Genomic DNA, 14,004 nt, shown 5'->3' with positions numbered 1-14,004 from the left:
TATTTTTTGTCACAAGTTAGCGGAAAATGATGATTTTTATTTATTTATTTTTTCTTACAAAGTCTCATATTCCACTAACTTGTGACAAAAAATAAAAAATTCTAGGAACTCGCCATGCCCCTCACGGAAAACCTTGGGGTGTCTTCTTTCCAAAATGGTGTCACTTGTGGGGTAGTTATACTGCCTTGGCAATTTAGGGGCCCTAATGTGTGGTAAGTAGTTTGAAATCAAAATCTGGCAAAAAATGGCTGGTGAAATCCTAAAGGTGCTCTTTGGAATGTGTGCCCCACCTAGGCTGCAAAAAAGTGTCACACATCTGGTATCGCTGTACTCAGGAGAAGTTGGGCAATGTGTTTTGGGGTGTCATTTTACATATACCCATGCTGGGTGAGATAAATATCTTGGTCAAATGCCAACTTTGTATAAAAAAATGGGAAAAGTTGTCTTTTGCCAAGATATTTCTCTCACCCAGCATGGGTATATGTAAAATGACACCCCAAAACACATTCCCCAACTTCTCCTGAGTACGGCGATACCAGATGTGTGACACTTTTTTCCGCTAACTTATGACAAAAAATAAAAAGTTCTATGAACTCACTATGCCCATCAGTGAATACCTTAGGGTGTCTACTTTCCGAAATGGGGTCATTTGTGGGGTGTTTGTACTGTCTGGCCATTGTAGAACCTCAGGAAACATGACAGGTGCTCAGAAAGTCAGAGCTGCTTTAAAAAGTGGAAATTGACATTTTTGTACCATAGTTTGTAAACGCTATAACTTTTACCCAAACCATTTTTTTTTTGCCCAAACATTTTTTTTTAATCAAAGACATGTAGAACAATAAATTTTGCGAAAAATTTATATATGGATGTCGTTGTTTTGCAAAATTTTACAACTGAAAGTGAAAAATGTCATTTTTTTGCAAAAAAATCGTTAAATTTATTGTCCCCCCCCCCCCCCCGTTGGGGGACAGGACGGACTGTCTCTGCCCCCTGTAACTCAGCCTGCCGCTGGGGAATGGAGACTGGGCTCCCAAGTCCCTGCAGGAGCAGTGGAGTGACCTCGGTCCCATCTCCACCGGCCACCTGGGGTTCTTCCCAGTAAATCTCCACAATATCCTCCCAGCTGAATGGGTCTGGACCTGGATCTGACTTCTTGCTGTCCTGCTGAGCCTTCCCAATGGAGTGGAAGAGATCTCGGTAGTCCTGCTCCAGTTCCCACTCCAGGGTTGCTAGGTGAGCCAGGTCTTTCTCTACCTCATGGGGGTCATCCCAATCCTGCCTAGCCTCCCTCTCGTAGAAAATGTCCTGAAGTCTGAACTGTGCAGGGCTCCCGAAGTCAGGCTCTGCAAAGGACTCCCATAACAAGCCAGGACCATCAAACTCCTCTCCCTCTGGCTTGTCATGCTCAGCTGTCCAGGGTATATACTGTGCCAAATACCACCAGAGCACCTGGTTGGCATCCTCCAGCCATAGCTCCTGCCATACCCAGTGCTCTAGTTCCTTCACTCGTTCCTCCAGGAAGGGCATCCGCAGGGCCACTTGCTTCTGCAATCGCTGCTCTTCACTGGGGAAACTCTCGCCTTGCTGGTATTGTACATTATCCAGGGCCTGGTACCAGATGCCTTTCCTTAATGCATCCCGGCCATCCAGGTCTTCCTCATTGTATGCCACTGCTGGTTCCATGTAGCTGCTGTTAGGGACGCTGTACTAGGACATGCATTGCCCTCAAATTGTAATTCCAGGGAATGATGTTTCCTGTAGCTGTCCCTCTGACTGTGGGAACGATCCCGCCGCTTGCCACCAATTGTAACAGCATACAAGGGAATACTCCAAACTCCCAAACGGAACCTCACGAATAGCTGCTAGCAGACGGATAGGAAACGCACCCAAGCGGCTTACACTCCTAGCAATCAGTCTCTAACAGCATACACTGAATCCCCCCAAGAACGAGACGAGGCTCCGTGTGAGGGTCAAGCAGTGGTCAGCCAGAGCTGTGCGTTTATTGTTCTTATATAACATTGTTACACACTAGTACCACCCACAGGGTTTTGTAAAAACAACCAATAAACACGTACAATACAGTAAAACACTCCCACACAAAATCCTCCACTCTGCCTGTGATACAATTACCTTACACAATGGGTTGAAGTAATTATCACAGGCAGGAGAATACACAATGTCTTCTGTCCTGGAGACAACAGAGGAGTAAGTCAATGATCTCTCAGGACAAAGGGAAATCACCAATACACACGTGGGGACAATAGGACAGACATCACTATTCAAATATACAATGTCCCAACCATTACAGTAACATAGACATTTAACATATCCCAAAATGGCACAAATTAGACCAGGGGGTTGAAAAGTTTAGCATGGGCTGATGATAGGGCCCATAATCCTGGGGCAAGAGGCTGGAAAACAGGCCCCTCCAAAACCCAGTGGCGAGGTTATTTTCGCCACAGTCAGCTAGGGCGTTTCCGCTGGCACCAGAGGTGTCAGCTCGAGTATGGGCCTTTACCTTGATCACTGCCACTTGGGTGGGCAGGAGTACTGCTGCAATTAGAGCCGCTACTGCTGAAGCATTCTTGATTGAGATCCTGAGGCTGTGATGTAATTCCAGGCTTTCCATATTACTCCAAAGTCATGAACCACTCCAAAGGCTTATCTAGAGTCTGTGTAGATATTGGCGGTAGAGTCTTTTGCCATGAGGCAGGCTTCAGTGAGGGCAATGATTTCAGCCTCCTAGGCTGACTGGTCTGTGCGCAATTGTCTTGCACACAGCACCTCATGTTTACTAGTGACCACCATGCCTGTATGGAACTTCCCTTTGTCATCGGCATACCTTGAACCGTCCACAAAGAGAGTCCAATGTGGGTTTGTCAGAGGAGTGTCTTGGACTGCTGGTGGTGCCCCTACTTCAGCTTCCATCATTGTGATGCATCATGATCTTGTTCCTTGTAAAGATAGTCGGTTGAGGTCCATAGTTCTTCTTCCTGAAGATCTTCTTCAGCATGTAGATCAATAAAATCTTCAGAATCTCCAGTATACTCCCTCCTTGGAAGAGGAAGGAGTGCAGCAGGGTTGAGGATGTGGCATCTCTGAATGGTGACATTATCTGGCAGGAGCAGACTACACTGGAGCCGGAGGTGGCGCTGTGCATTGAGGTGTTTAGGTTGAGTCTGCTGAAGGATGGCAAAAATGTCATGGGGAGCCAGAATAGTGAGGGGATGACCAAGCACAACTTCAGATGTGATGTCCAGAAGAGAGCTGGCAGCATGGAAGGCTCTGGCTACGGGGTCAAGGCGCTTAGAATAGTAACCCAGGGGTCTATTGCGACCACCATGAGTTTGAGTAAGGACTCCAGTCGCGTGGCCCTGATGTTCCATGATATACAGTCTGAAAGGAAGGTTGTAGTTGGGGATGCCAAGAGCAGGGGCAGATGCAATGGCGGCCTTCATTGTCTGAAAGGCTTTTCCAGCCTCCATTGTCATCTGGAAAGGAGTAGTAGCATTGCGGGGTATGCAGTCATATAGGGGCTGCATTAGGACTGAATCATCAGGGATCTAGGGTCTGCAGTAGGATATGACTCCCAGAAAGGTTTGCAGATGATGAGGGGTGTCCGGGAGTTGGATGTCAGAGATGGCCTTTTTCCTGGCATCAGTCAGGTGATTGCTACCTTGAGAGATACAATGACCTAGGAAGACAACTTTGGGGAGACCAAGCTGCAATTTGGCTTGTGAGACTCGACAGGCAGCTGGGTGTAATAGCACTTGGAGTGTAATAGCATCCTGTTGTGAGACAGAAAGCGGATATTGCGCTTTCTATGGCAGGACCTTCGGGTCCTTCATGGTCACAGTGACTGGTGGGACATTGAGGCGTCCAATATCCTTGGGTCCTTTGGCCCGGAGGGTATCGGGGATGAGGTGCAAAATGTTTTGCAGTGAATCCCCTTGCTCATATGAATCAGTGACCTAAAGAGTTGTTAATGCCATGAGGAGGCAAGTTTCTTCCGGGTATAGGGCTGTAGCGAGGGTGAACGTCTTTTCCTCTCTGAACTGTATGTTAGCTTGGATTTTCTGGAGAAAATCAGAGCCTAACAGATTGAAGGGGCATGTTTGGCTGACAAAAAATTGGGACATGACTCCTGCTGGAAGGTGGAGCTGTGGGGTTTTGGTCCGGGAGAATCCAGGGGAAGTGACTGAGAGTGGCTTGGTAACGGGGTTATGCTGCACGACGCCTTCTAGTCCAGAACAGGGTAATTGAATGTCAGTGAGCCAGGAAGGAGGTACGGCAGTCTCATATAGAAAAACTGCGGGCTGCACCAGTGTCTACAAGGAATGACAGTTCCTTCCCTGTCTTGTTATTCACAATACTCTGTAGGTATTACCATGTACATCCATACGTTTGATGTATCTGTGACAGTTTCCTGGCAAAGTGCATTGGATGGGGTTCAGGGTCTGGCAGCAGGTTAACTATGGTATATAACTGCTGTGGGGTAAAGAACACATATTTTGGAGGTCCTTGTGGTTGGGTAAGAGCTAGGGCTTCCTTTACAGGTTCAAAATGGCCCTTTCTAAAATTTGCATATTCCTTTGTAATTCATTAATCAGTTCCTGGAGTAGAGTTGGTCTGGAGAGGCTCAAGAGTTGGGCGTTGGAGTCACTATAGTCTATTGTGGGTGGTCGCTTAGGGGTCTGTGTGTTTGAGTCTACAGGACCAACAACACTGTCTAAATTCTCTTGTTAAGGTACTTCTGACTGCCCGCCTATCATGATCGAGGCAGGAGGTGGATTGCTAGGGGTCATAAATGTGCCGTCTGGATTTATCATGGGATATAACAGAGCCACTGGTGAGACTACAGGGGCGACGGGAGGATCAGGGCTAAAGGAGATTAATGGTCCAGCCGTGGGCGTCGGATGGGAATAAGATGGTGCTGCAGCAGAAACTGGTAGGACATGCTTGGGGCTTACAGGGGTGTGGCTATGTGGGCGTGGAGCACCACAGGCAAAACAAGTCTCTCGGGAGGTGGGACTTTGCTGACTACATACATTACAGACTCACCCACCTCCTTTCTTTGCTATTATAGGGCGGTGGCTGCCCCAGCTCAACAAGATTACCAGGTTTACAATAGTATCTGCCACTAGCTTCATCCAGATTTTGCTTTCCTCCCGTCTTTTCAAATTCCTTGCTACAGGAAAGCCACACTTGGACTGTATCCACTAACTTCTCATCTTCGAATCTACCTTTTTTTCTGTTAGCAAAGTTTGCCATGTTGTACAACACAAAGTACCACCTTTACGTATATATACAGTCAGGTGCATAAATATTGGGACATTGACACAATTCTAACATTTTTGGCTCTATACACCACAACAATGGATTTGAAAAGAAACAAACAAGATGTGCTTTAACTGCAGACTGACAGCTTTAATTTGAGGGTATTTACATCCAAATCAGGTGAACGGTGCAGGAATTACAGCAGTTTGCATCTGTGCCTCTCACTTGCTAAGGAACCAAAAGTAATGGGACAGAATAATAATCATAAGTCAAACTTTCACTTTTTAATACTTGTGTGCAAATCCTTTGCAGTCATTTACAGCCTGAAGTCTGGAATGCATAGACATCACCAGATGCTGGGTTTTATCCCTGGTGATGCTCTGCCAGGCCTCTACTGCAACTGTCTTCAGTTCCTGCTTGTTCTTGGAGCATTTTCCCTTCAGTTTTGTCTTCAGCAAGTAAAATTCATGCTCAATCAGATTCAGGTCCGGTGATTAACTTGGGCATTGCATAACATTCCACTTCTTTCCCTTAAAAAAAACTCTTTGGTTGCTTTTGCAGTTGGGTCATTGTCCATCTGCACTGTGAAGCGCAGTCCAATGAGTTCTGAAGCATTCGGCTGATCAGCAGATAAAATTGCCCGAAACACTTCAGAATTCATCCTGCTGATTTTGTCCGCAGTCACATCATCAATAAATACAAGAGAACCAGTTCTATTGGCAGCCATACATGCCCACGCCATGACACTACCACCACCATGCTTCACTGATGAGGTGGTATGCTTAGGATCATGAGCAGTTCCTTTTCTTCTCTATACTCTTCTCTTTCCATCACTCTGGTACAAGTTGATCTTGGTCTCATCTGTCCATAGGATGTTGTTCCAGAACTGTGAAGGCTTTTTTTAGATGTCGTTTGGCAAACTCTAATCTGGCCTTCCTGTTTTTGAGGCTCACCAATGGTTTACATCTTGTGGTGAACCCTCTGTATTCAATCTGGTGAAGTCTTCTCTTGATTGTTGACTTTGACACACATACACCTACCTCCTGGAGAGTGTTCTTGATCTGGGCAACTATAGTGAAGGGCGTTTTCTTCACCAGGGAAAGAATTCTTCCGGGTCTTTTGGTGTTGCTGAGCTCACCGGTGCGTTCCTTCTTTTTAAGAATGTTCCAAACAGTTGTTTTGGCCACACCTAATGTTTTTGCTATCTCTCTGATGGGTTTGTTTTGTTTTTTCACCCTTACAGGGAGTGCAGAATTATTAGGCAAATGAGTATTTTGACCACATCATCCTCTTTATGCATGTTGTCTTACTCCAAGCTGTATAGGCTCGAAAGCCTACTACCAATTAAGCATATTAGGTGATGTGCATCTCTGTAATGAGAAGGGGCGTGGTCTAATGACATCAACACCCTATATCAGGTGTGCATAATTATTAGGCAACTTCCTTTCCTTTGGCAAAATGGGTCAAAAGAAGGACTTGACAGGCTCAGAAAAGTCAAAAATAGTGAGATAACTTGAAGAGGGATGCAGCACTCTTAAAATTGCAAAGCTTCTGAAGCGTGATCATCAAACAATCAAGCGTTTCATTCAAAATAGTCAACAGGGTCGCAAGAAGCGTGTGGAAAAACCAAGGCGCCAAATAACTGCCCATGAACTGAGAAAAGTCAAGCGTGCAGCTGCCAAGATGCCACTTGCCACCAGTTTGGCCATATTTCAGAGCTGCAACATCACTGGAGTGCCCAAAAGCACAAGGTGTGCAATACTCAGAGACATGGCCAAGGTAAGAAAGGCTGAAAGATGACCACCACTGAACAAGACACACAAGCTGAAACGTCAAGACTGGGCCAAGAAATATCTCAAAACTGATTTTTCTAAGGTTTTATAGACTGATGAAATGAGAGTGAGTCTTGATGGGCCAGATGGATGGGCCCGTGGCTGGATTGGTAAAGGGCAGAGAGCTCCAGTCCGACTCAGACGCCAGCAAGGTGGAGGTGGAGTACTGGTTTGGGCTGGTATCATCAAAGATGAGCTTGTGGGGCCTTTTTGGGTTGAGGATGGAGTCAAGCTCAACTCCCAGTCCTACTGCCAGTTTCTGGAAGACACCTTCTTCAAGCAGTGGTACAGGAAGAAGTCTGCATCCTTCAAGAAAAACACGATTTTTATGCAGGACAATGCTCCATCACACGCGTCCAAGTACTCCACAGCGTGGCTGGCAAGAAAGGGTATAAAAGAAGAAAATCTAATGACATGGCCTCCTTGTTCACCTGATCTGAACCCCATTGAGAACCTGTGGTCCATCATCAAATGTGAGATTTACAAGGAGGGAAAACAGTACACCTCTCTGAACAGTGTCTGGGAGGCTGTGGTTGCTGCTGCACGCAATGTTGATGGTGAACAGATCAAAACACTGACAGAATCCATGGATAGCAGGCTTTTGAGTGTCCTTGCAAAGAAAGGTGGCTATATTGGTCACTGATTTGTTTTTGTTTTGTTTTTGAATGTCAGAAATGTATATTTGTGAATGTTGAGATGTTATATTGGTTTCACTGGTAAAAATAAATAATTGAAATGGGTATATATTTGTTTTTTGTTAAGTTGCCTAATAATTATGCACAGTAATAGTCACCTGCACACACAGATATCCCCCTAAAATAGCTAAAACTAAAAACAAACTAAAAACTACTTCCAAAAATATTCAGCTTTGATATTAATGAGTTTTTTGGGTTCATTGAGAACATGGTTGTTGTTCAATAATAAAATTAATCCTCAAAAATACAACTTGCCTAATAATTCTGCACTCCCTGTATGATGGCTTGCTTCACTGATAGTGACAGCTCTTTGGATCTCATCTTGAGAGTTGACAGCAACAGATTCCAAATGCAAATAGCAGACTTGAAATGAACTCTGGACCTTTTATTTGCGCATTGTAATTGGGATAATGAGGGAATAACACACACCTGGCCATGAAACAGGTGAGAAGCCAATTGTCCCATTACTTTTGGTTCCTTAACAAGTGGGAGGCACATATGCAAACTGTTGGAATTCCTTCACCGTTCACCTGATTTGAATGTAAATAACCTCAAATTAAAGCTGACAGTACAGTCTGCAGTTAAAGCACATCTTGTTTGTTTCATTTCAAATTCATTGTGGTGGTGTATAGAGCCAAAAATGTTACAATTGTGTCGATGTCCTAATATTTATGGACCTGACTGTATATATTTTCTTTAACTTGCTCAGACTTTTCACAAATCGCTTTACTCTCTTGTCTGCCACGTACTGGTCAGGTGAGCAGTTACCCTTTGGGACACTTGCGTTATGTCCCATCGTCTCTCGCACCTACTGGAGCCGTCTAGAGACCTCTGTATAGAGTAATCACTGGACCTGATGCAACTTTGAGTCCAGCATACCACATGTGCAGGGTACTGCAGTGTCATGCTGTTCTGCACCTCGTTTGCCTGGCAATCTGAGTCACACACCGGAGGAACTGCTCTGTGTCCTTCATCAAGAAATCAAATCCTAGCTTTCTAGTTTGCCCTGGGAAAGCTGTCCTCCCCAGCCAGCAGTGTGGCATCAGAGCGGGTGTTTAGTGCAGCGGGGGCCATAATTACCCCAAGAAGAACTCGTCACAAAATGTGGAGAGACTGACCTTTGTCAAGATGAATCAGGTGTGGATCAGACAAGATTTCCACCCACCAATGCCTGATGCATCAGACTAGATCATCCATGGTGCCACACCAACACTTTGACAAAATAGACCAGTTTCTAGTGATGGACGAACATCGGCCGGGACGGTTCGCGAACCGTGTGTTCGCATCGAGCACCATTGACTTTAATAGCAGGCGAACCTGAAAAGCCTTCAGCTCATATTTGCAGCAACGAAATACAAACTATAAGTGCACAAATAGTCCCACAACATGGACAGTGACATACTAGAGGGGGATCAGTGGCAAAAATTCCCACAAAAAATATGTATTGTAATCAGGGGCCATTTTTATGCGTCTTAAAGGGAAACTCTCAAAAATGTGCCCTGCTGGAGCCTAGAAAAGTTTTATTTCCTATCGGTTTGATGTATACAAATGTACAGCACTCCACATTTTTGTATCCTGCAGAGTCCAGTAAAAAATGCATACGTTAAAGTAAAAAAAAATTCTACCATGGAACTGTATGGTGAACGGACGCCACGGTTCGGCATCGGTCTGAGGCATCTGTTAACACATTTTTGGTATGCATTAAATGGATGGCAAAAATAGGATGTGAACCCAGCCCTAGTGTCAGAATAAGCACCAGTACACAGCGGAGCAGCGCGGCGGAGAGGGGAGGCCGCCATGTACTGACGGAGCGCTACCTGGTCCTGGTGGTCAGGGATTAGGACTGTGTTCCCCAAGGATCATCTGGGAAATACAGAGCACAGTATAATACACTAGAATCGATATAATATAAAGATATTATCCCTACCCCCGAATAGTAACACAATTAGGGATTCATTTATTATATAGAAATACGTCTATGTTAGGCGTCTTTCTGACACATAGTGTGGCGCAAAGGTCCTTAGCAACGCAATCTGCTTATTTTCCCGCTCATGCCAGGTCTAAAAAAGGTGTGTAAGAAATAATCCCAGCAGATGTACTCGATCTTCAGAATATGCTTTATTAAACGGTTCACAGTACGCGTTTCCGCATGTCAGCCATCCTCAACTGCACCGGGTCTAAAAAAGGTGGCATGGGCAGCGAAAGGGATAAAGTTATGGCCATCCAGTTATTGGATACCACCGCCATACATTGACCAGATAACACCTCTGTACAGTGACTGGATAACACCGCCATACTGTGACTGGATAAAAAGGTCTAAGATGGCACAGTACAGGGAATGACTAGGGGCACTGCACAGGGTGTTGTAAGAGGGCACAATGCAGGGTATAAGGGGGCACAGTCCAGGGTGAGGGGAACAGTCACATGACCCTGTGACATTAGAAGGTCCTTATGGTGAATGCGGTTCATATGCCAGCAAAAGAGAGGCAGCAGAGTGAGACAGGGGTGTGATTGTGTGGCTAGAGATAAAAAATTGAACTGTCGGTCAGTACAGGCCCCAAAAATTAGCCAATGGGCATTCATCTGACAGCAAAGAACTTTGGATTCTGTGGCTTGAGGTACATTCGGTGGTCACAGGATAAATATGTAACTGTCTGTTAAGGGAAATATGGCTTTCAGCCAGAACTTCATTCTGATGACGACTAGTGATGTCCCGAACTATTCGCCGGCGAATAGTTCCCGGCGAATATAGCTTGTTCGCATTCGCCGCTGCGGGCGAACATATGCGATGTTCGGTCCGCCCCCTATACATCATCATTGAGTAAACTTTGACCCTCTACCTCACAGTCAGCAGACACATTCCAGCCAATCAGCAGCAGACCCTCCCTCCCAGACCCTCCCACCTCCAGGACAGCATCCATTTTAGATTCATTCAGAATCTGCATTCACAGAGAGAGGAGGGAGAGTGTAGCTGCTTCTGATTCAATAGGGAAAGCGTTAGCTAGGGCAGTGTTCTGTGTCCACAGACTCATCTGCTCTAAGGACAGCGTCCAGACAGCACCCCAAAAAGCCCTTTTCAGGGCTGGTACATCAGTCTGCTTTTTTTTTTTTCTTCATATATATATTGCAGTTGCCTGGCTGCCCGTGTGTGAGAGGCTGCAGGCTCAGTCACAGACAGCACGTGCACACCATTCATACAGGGTGTGACAGAAAATACCTTGCAGATAAAAAAAAATTATATTTCATATTTTTCTGTGATCTAATCACATTTGCAAGCCTGTGTGTGTCAGGCGCCCACACACACTGTATTGTGTCAACTGGCTAGAGGCTAGGCCTCCTCTCATACCGTTACAGGGTGTCATTAACGCAAATACCTTTCAGAAAAAAAAATCTATTTTAAATTTAACTGTGATCTAATCACATTTGCAAGCCCGTGTGTGTCAGGCCCCCACACATACTCTATTGTGTCCACTGGCTAGTGGCTGGCTAGGTCTGCACTCATACCGTTACAGGGTGTCATTCACCCAAATACCTTTCAGAAAAAAAATAGTTATTTAAAATTTAACTGTGATCTAATCACATTTGCAAACCCGTGTGTGTCAGGCGCCCACACATACTGTACTGTGCCCACTGCCCACCACTTATATAGAGTGGCACAGTACCTTGCACGCATAGTAACACTTATCTAATAAAAAATGACAGGCAGAGGCAGGCCACGCCGCAGGGGCCGTCGTGTTCGTGATGCTGTGATTTCCACTGGCCCTGGAATAATGCCCAGTGTTCAGAGGCCACGTACCCTGAACCCAAAAAATTCAGAGAAAATAGTTGACTGGCTTACACAGGACACCCAATCTTCAACAGCTTCCGCTAAGTACCTTGACACACCCTCCTCCTCCAGCTCAGCTTTGGTCACCACTCTCCCGCCCGCCGCCACCACCACCACTACCACCACAACCACCACAGCCGCTTCACTTGATCCCTCAGAGGAGTTATTTACACATCAGTTGGATGAAATTAGTGATGCGCAACCATTATTGCCAGGGGATGTAGATAACAGGGATATGTCTCAGTCAGGCAGCATTACACACATGGACGTACAGTGTGATGATGATGATGTTGTACCCGCTGCTGATTCCTTTGCTGAGGTGTCAGATACAAGTGAAGCGGTTGATGATGACGATGTGTCCGTGGATGCCACATGGGTGCCTGCTCAAAGAGAAGAAGAAGAGGGGGAAAGTTCAGAAGGGGAGACAGAGAGAAGGAGGAGACGAGTTGGAAGCAGGGGGAGGTCGTCGCAAGGAGCAAGTGGCACAGTCAGACAGCATGTATCGGCACCCGGGGTCAGCCAGACAGCACACCAATCAACGCATGCTGTTGCCACCACCAGAATGCTGTCATTGCAAAGCTCAGCAGTGTGGCATTTTTTTTGTGTGTCTGCCTCTCACAACAGCGATGCCATTTGCAACCTGTGCCAAAAGAAACTGAGTCGTGGGAAATCCAACACCCACCTAGGTACAACTGCTTTGCGAAGGCACATGATCGCACATCACAAACGCCTATGGGATCAACACATGATGACGAGTAGAAGCAGCACACCAGCTCAAAGAATGTACCTCAAGCCACCAGTCAGGAGTCACCCCCTTGCCCGGCGTCTGACAGCTAGCTTGTCGGAACTCTTAGCCCGCCAGCTTTTACTATGCCAGCTGGTGGAGTCTGAGGCCTTCAAAAAATTTGTCGCTATTGGGACACCACAGTGGAAGGTACCCGGACAATTTTTTTTTTCTAATAAGGCAATCCCAAACCTCTACTCGGTGATTGAAAAGGAAGTCATGGCATCTCTTGGATACAGTGTTGGGACAAGGGTCCATCTGACCACTGATACCTGGTCTGCAAAGCATGGTCAGGGCAGGTATATCACCTACACTGCACATTGGGTCAACCTGCTGACGGCTGCCAAGCATGGAATGTGTGGCTCTGCAGTGGAGTTGGTGACACCGCCACGACTTGCAGGCAGGCCTACTGCCACCTCCTCTACTCCTCCTACTCCATCCTCTTCCATAACCTCCTCGGCTGAGTCCTCTTCTGCTGCGGCGTCTGGCTGCACATCAACTGAACCCCCCAAGCTCCCCAGGGGCTATTCCACATCCCGGATACGACAGTGTCACGCTGTCTTGGGGTTGACTTGCCTGAAAGCAGAGAGCCACACCGTCCCAGCACTGCTGTCCGCCCTGAACGCACAGGTGGATTAGTGGCTGACCCCGCACCAACTGGAGATCGGCAAAGTTGTGTGTGACAATGGAAGCAATTTGTTGGCGGCATTGAATTTGGGCAAGTTGTCACATGTGCCGTGCATGGCACATGTGTTGAATCTCATCGTACAACGCTTTGTGTCTAAGTACCCAGGCTTACAGGACGTCCTCAAGCATGCCAGGAAGGTGTGTGGCCATTTCAGGCGTTCCTACACGGCCATGGCACACTTTGCAGACATTCAGCGCCGAAAGAACATTCCAGTGAGGCGCTTGATTTGCGACAGCCCGACACGTTGGAATTCAACACTCCTAATGATTGACCGCCTGCTCCAACAAGAAAAAGCCGTCAACGAGTATTTGTATGACCGGGGTGCTAGGACAGCCTCTGCGGAGTTGGGAATTTTTTTGCCACGTTACTGGACGCTCATGCGCAATGCCTGTAGGCTCATGCATCCTTTTGAGGAGGTGACAAACCTAGTCAGTCACACCGAAGGCACCATCAGCGACATCATCCCATTTATTTTCTTCCTGGAGCATGCCCTGCGAAGAGTGCTGGATCAGGCTGTAGATGAGCGTGAAGAGGAAGAGTTGTGGTCACCATCACCACCAGAAACAGCCTTGTCATCATCGCTTGCCGGACCTGCGGCAACACTGCAAGAGGAGTATGAGGACCCGTGGTCTTGTACGTGGCTGGGGGGAAGAACAGACCGTCAATGACATCAGTGAGGAGGAGGAACGGGAAATGAGTAGCTCGGCATCTAACCTTGTGCAAATGGGGTCTTTCATGCTGTCATGTCTGTTGAGGGACCCTCATATAAAAAGGATGAAGGAGAACGACCTGTACTGGGTGGCCACGCTACTAGACCCCCGGTATAAGCAAAAAGTGGCGGAAATGTTAACAAATTACCGGAAGTCAGAAAGCATGCAGCAGTTCAAAACCAAACTAAAAAA

This window comes from Bufo gargarizans, chromosome 4, assembly GCF_014858855.1.
Source record: "Bufo gargarizans isolate SCDJY-AF-19 chromosome 4, ASM1485885v1, whole genome shotgun sequence".
In the NCBI taxonomy this organism is placed as follows: Eukaryota; Metazoa; Chordata; class Amphibia; order Anura; family Bufonidae; genus Bufo; species Bufo gargarizans.
Note: the sequence above shows the minus strand (reverse complement) of the source record.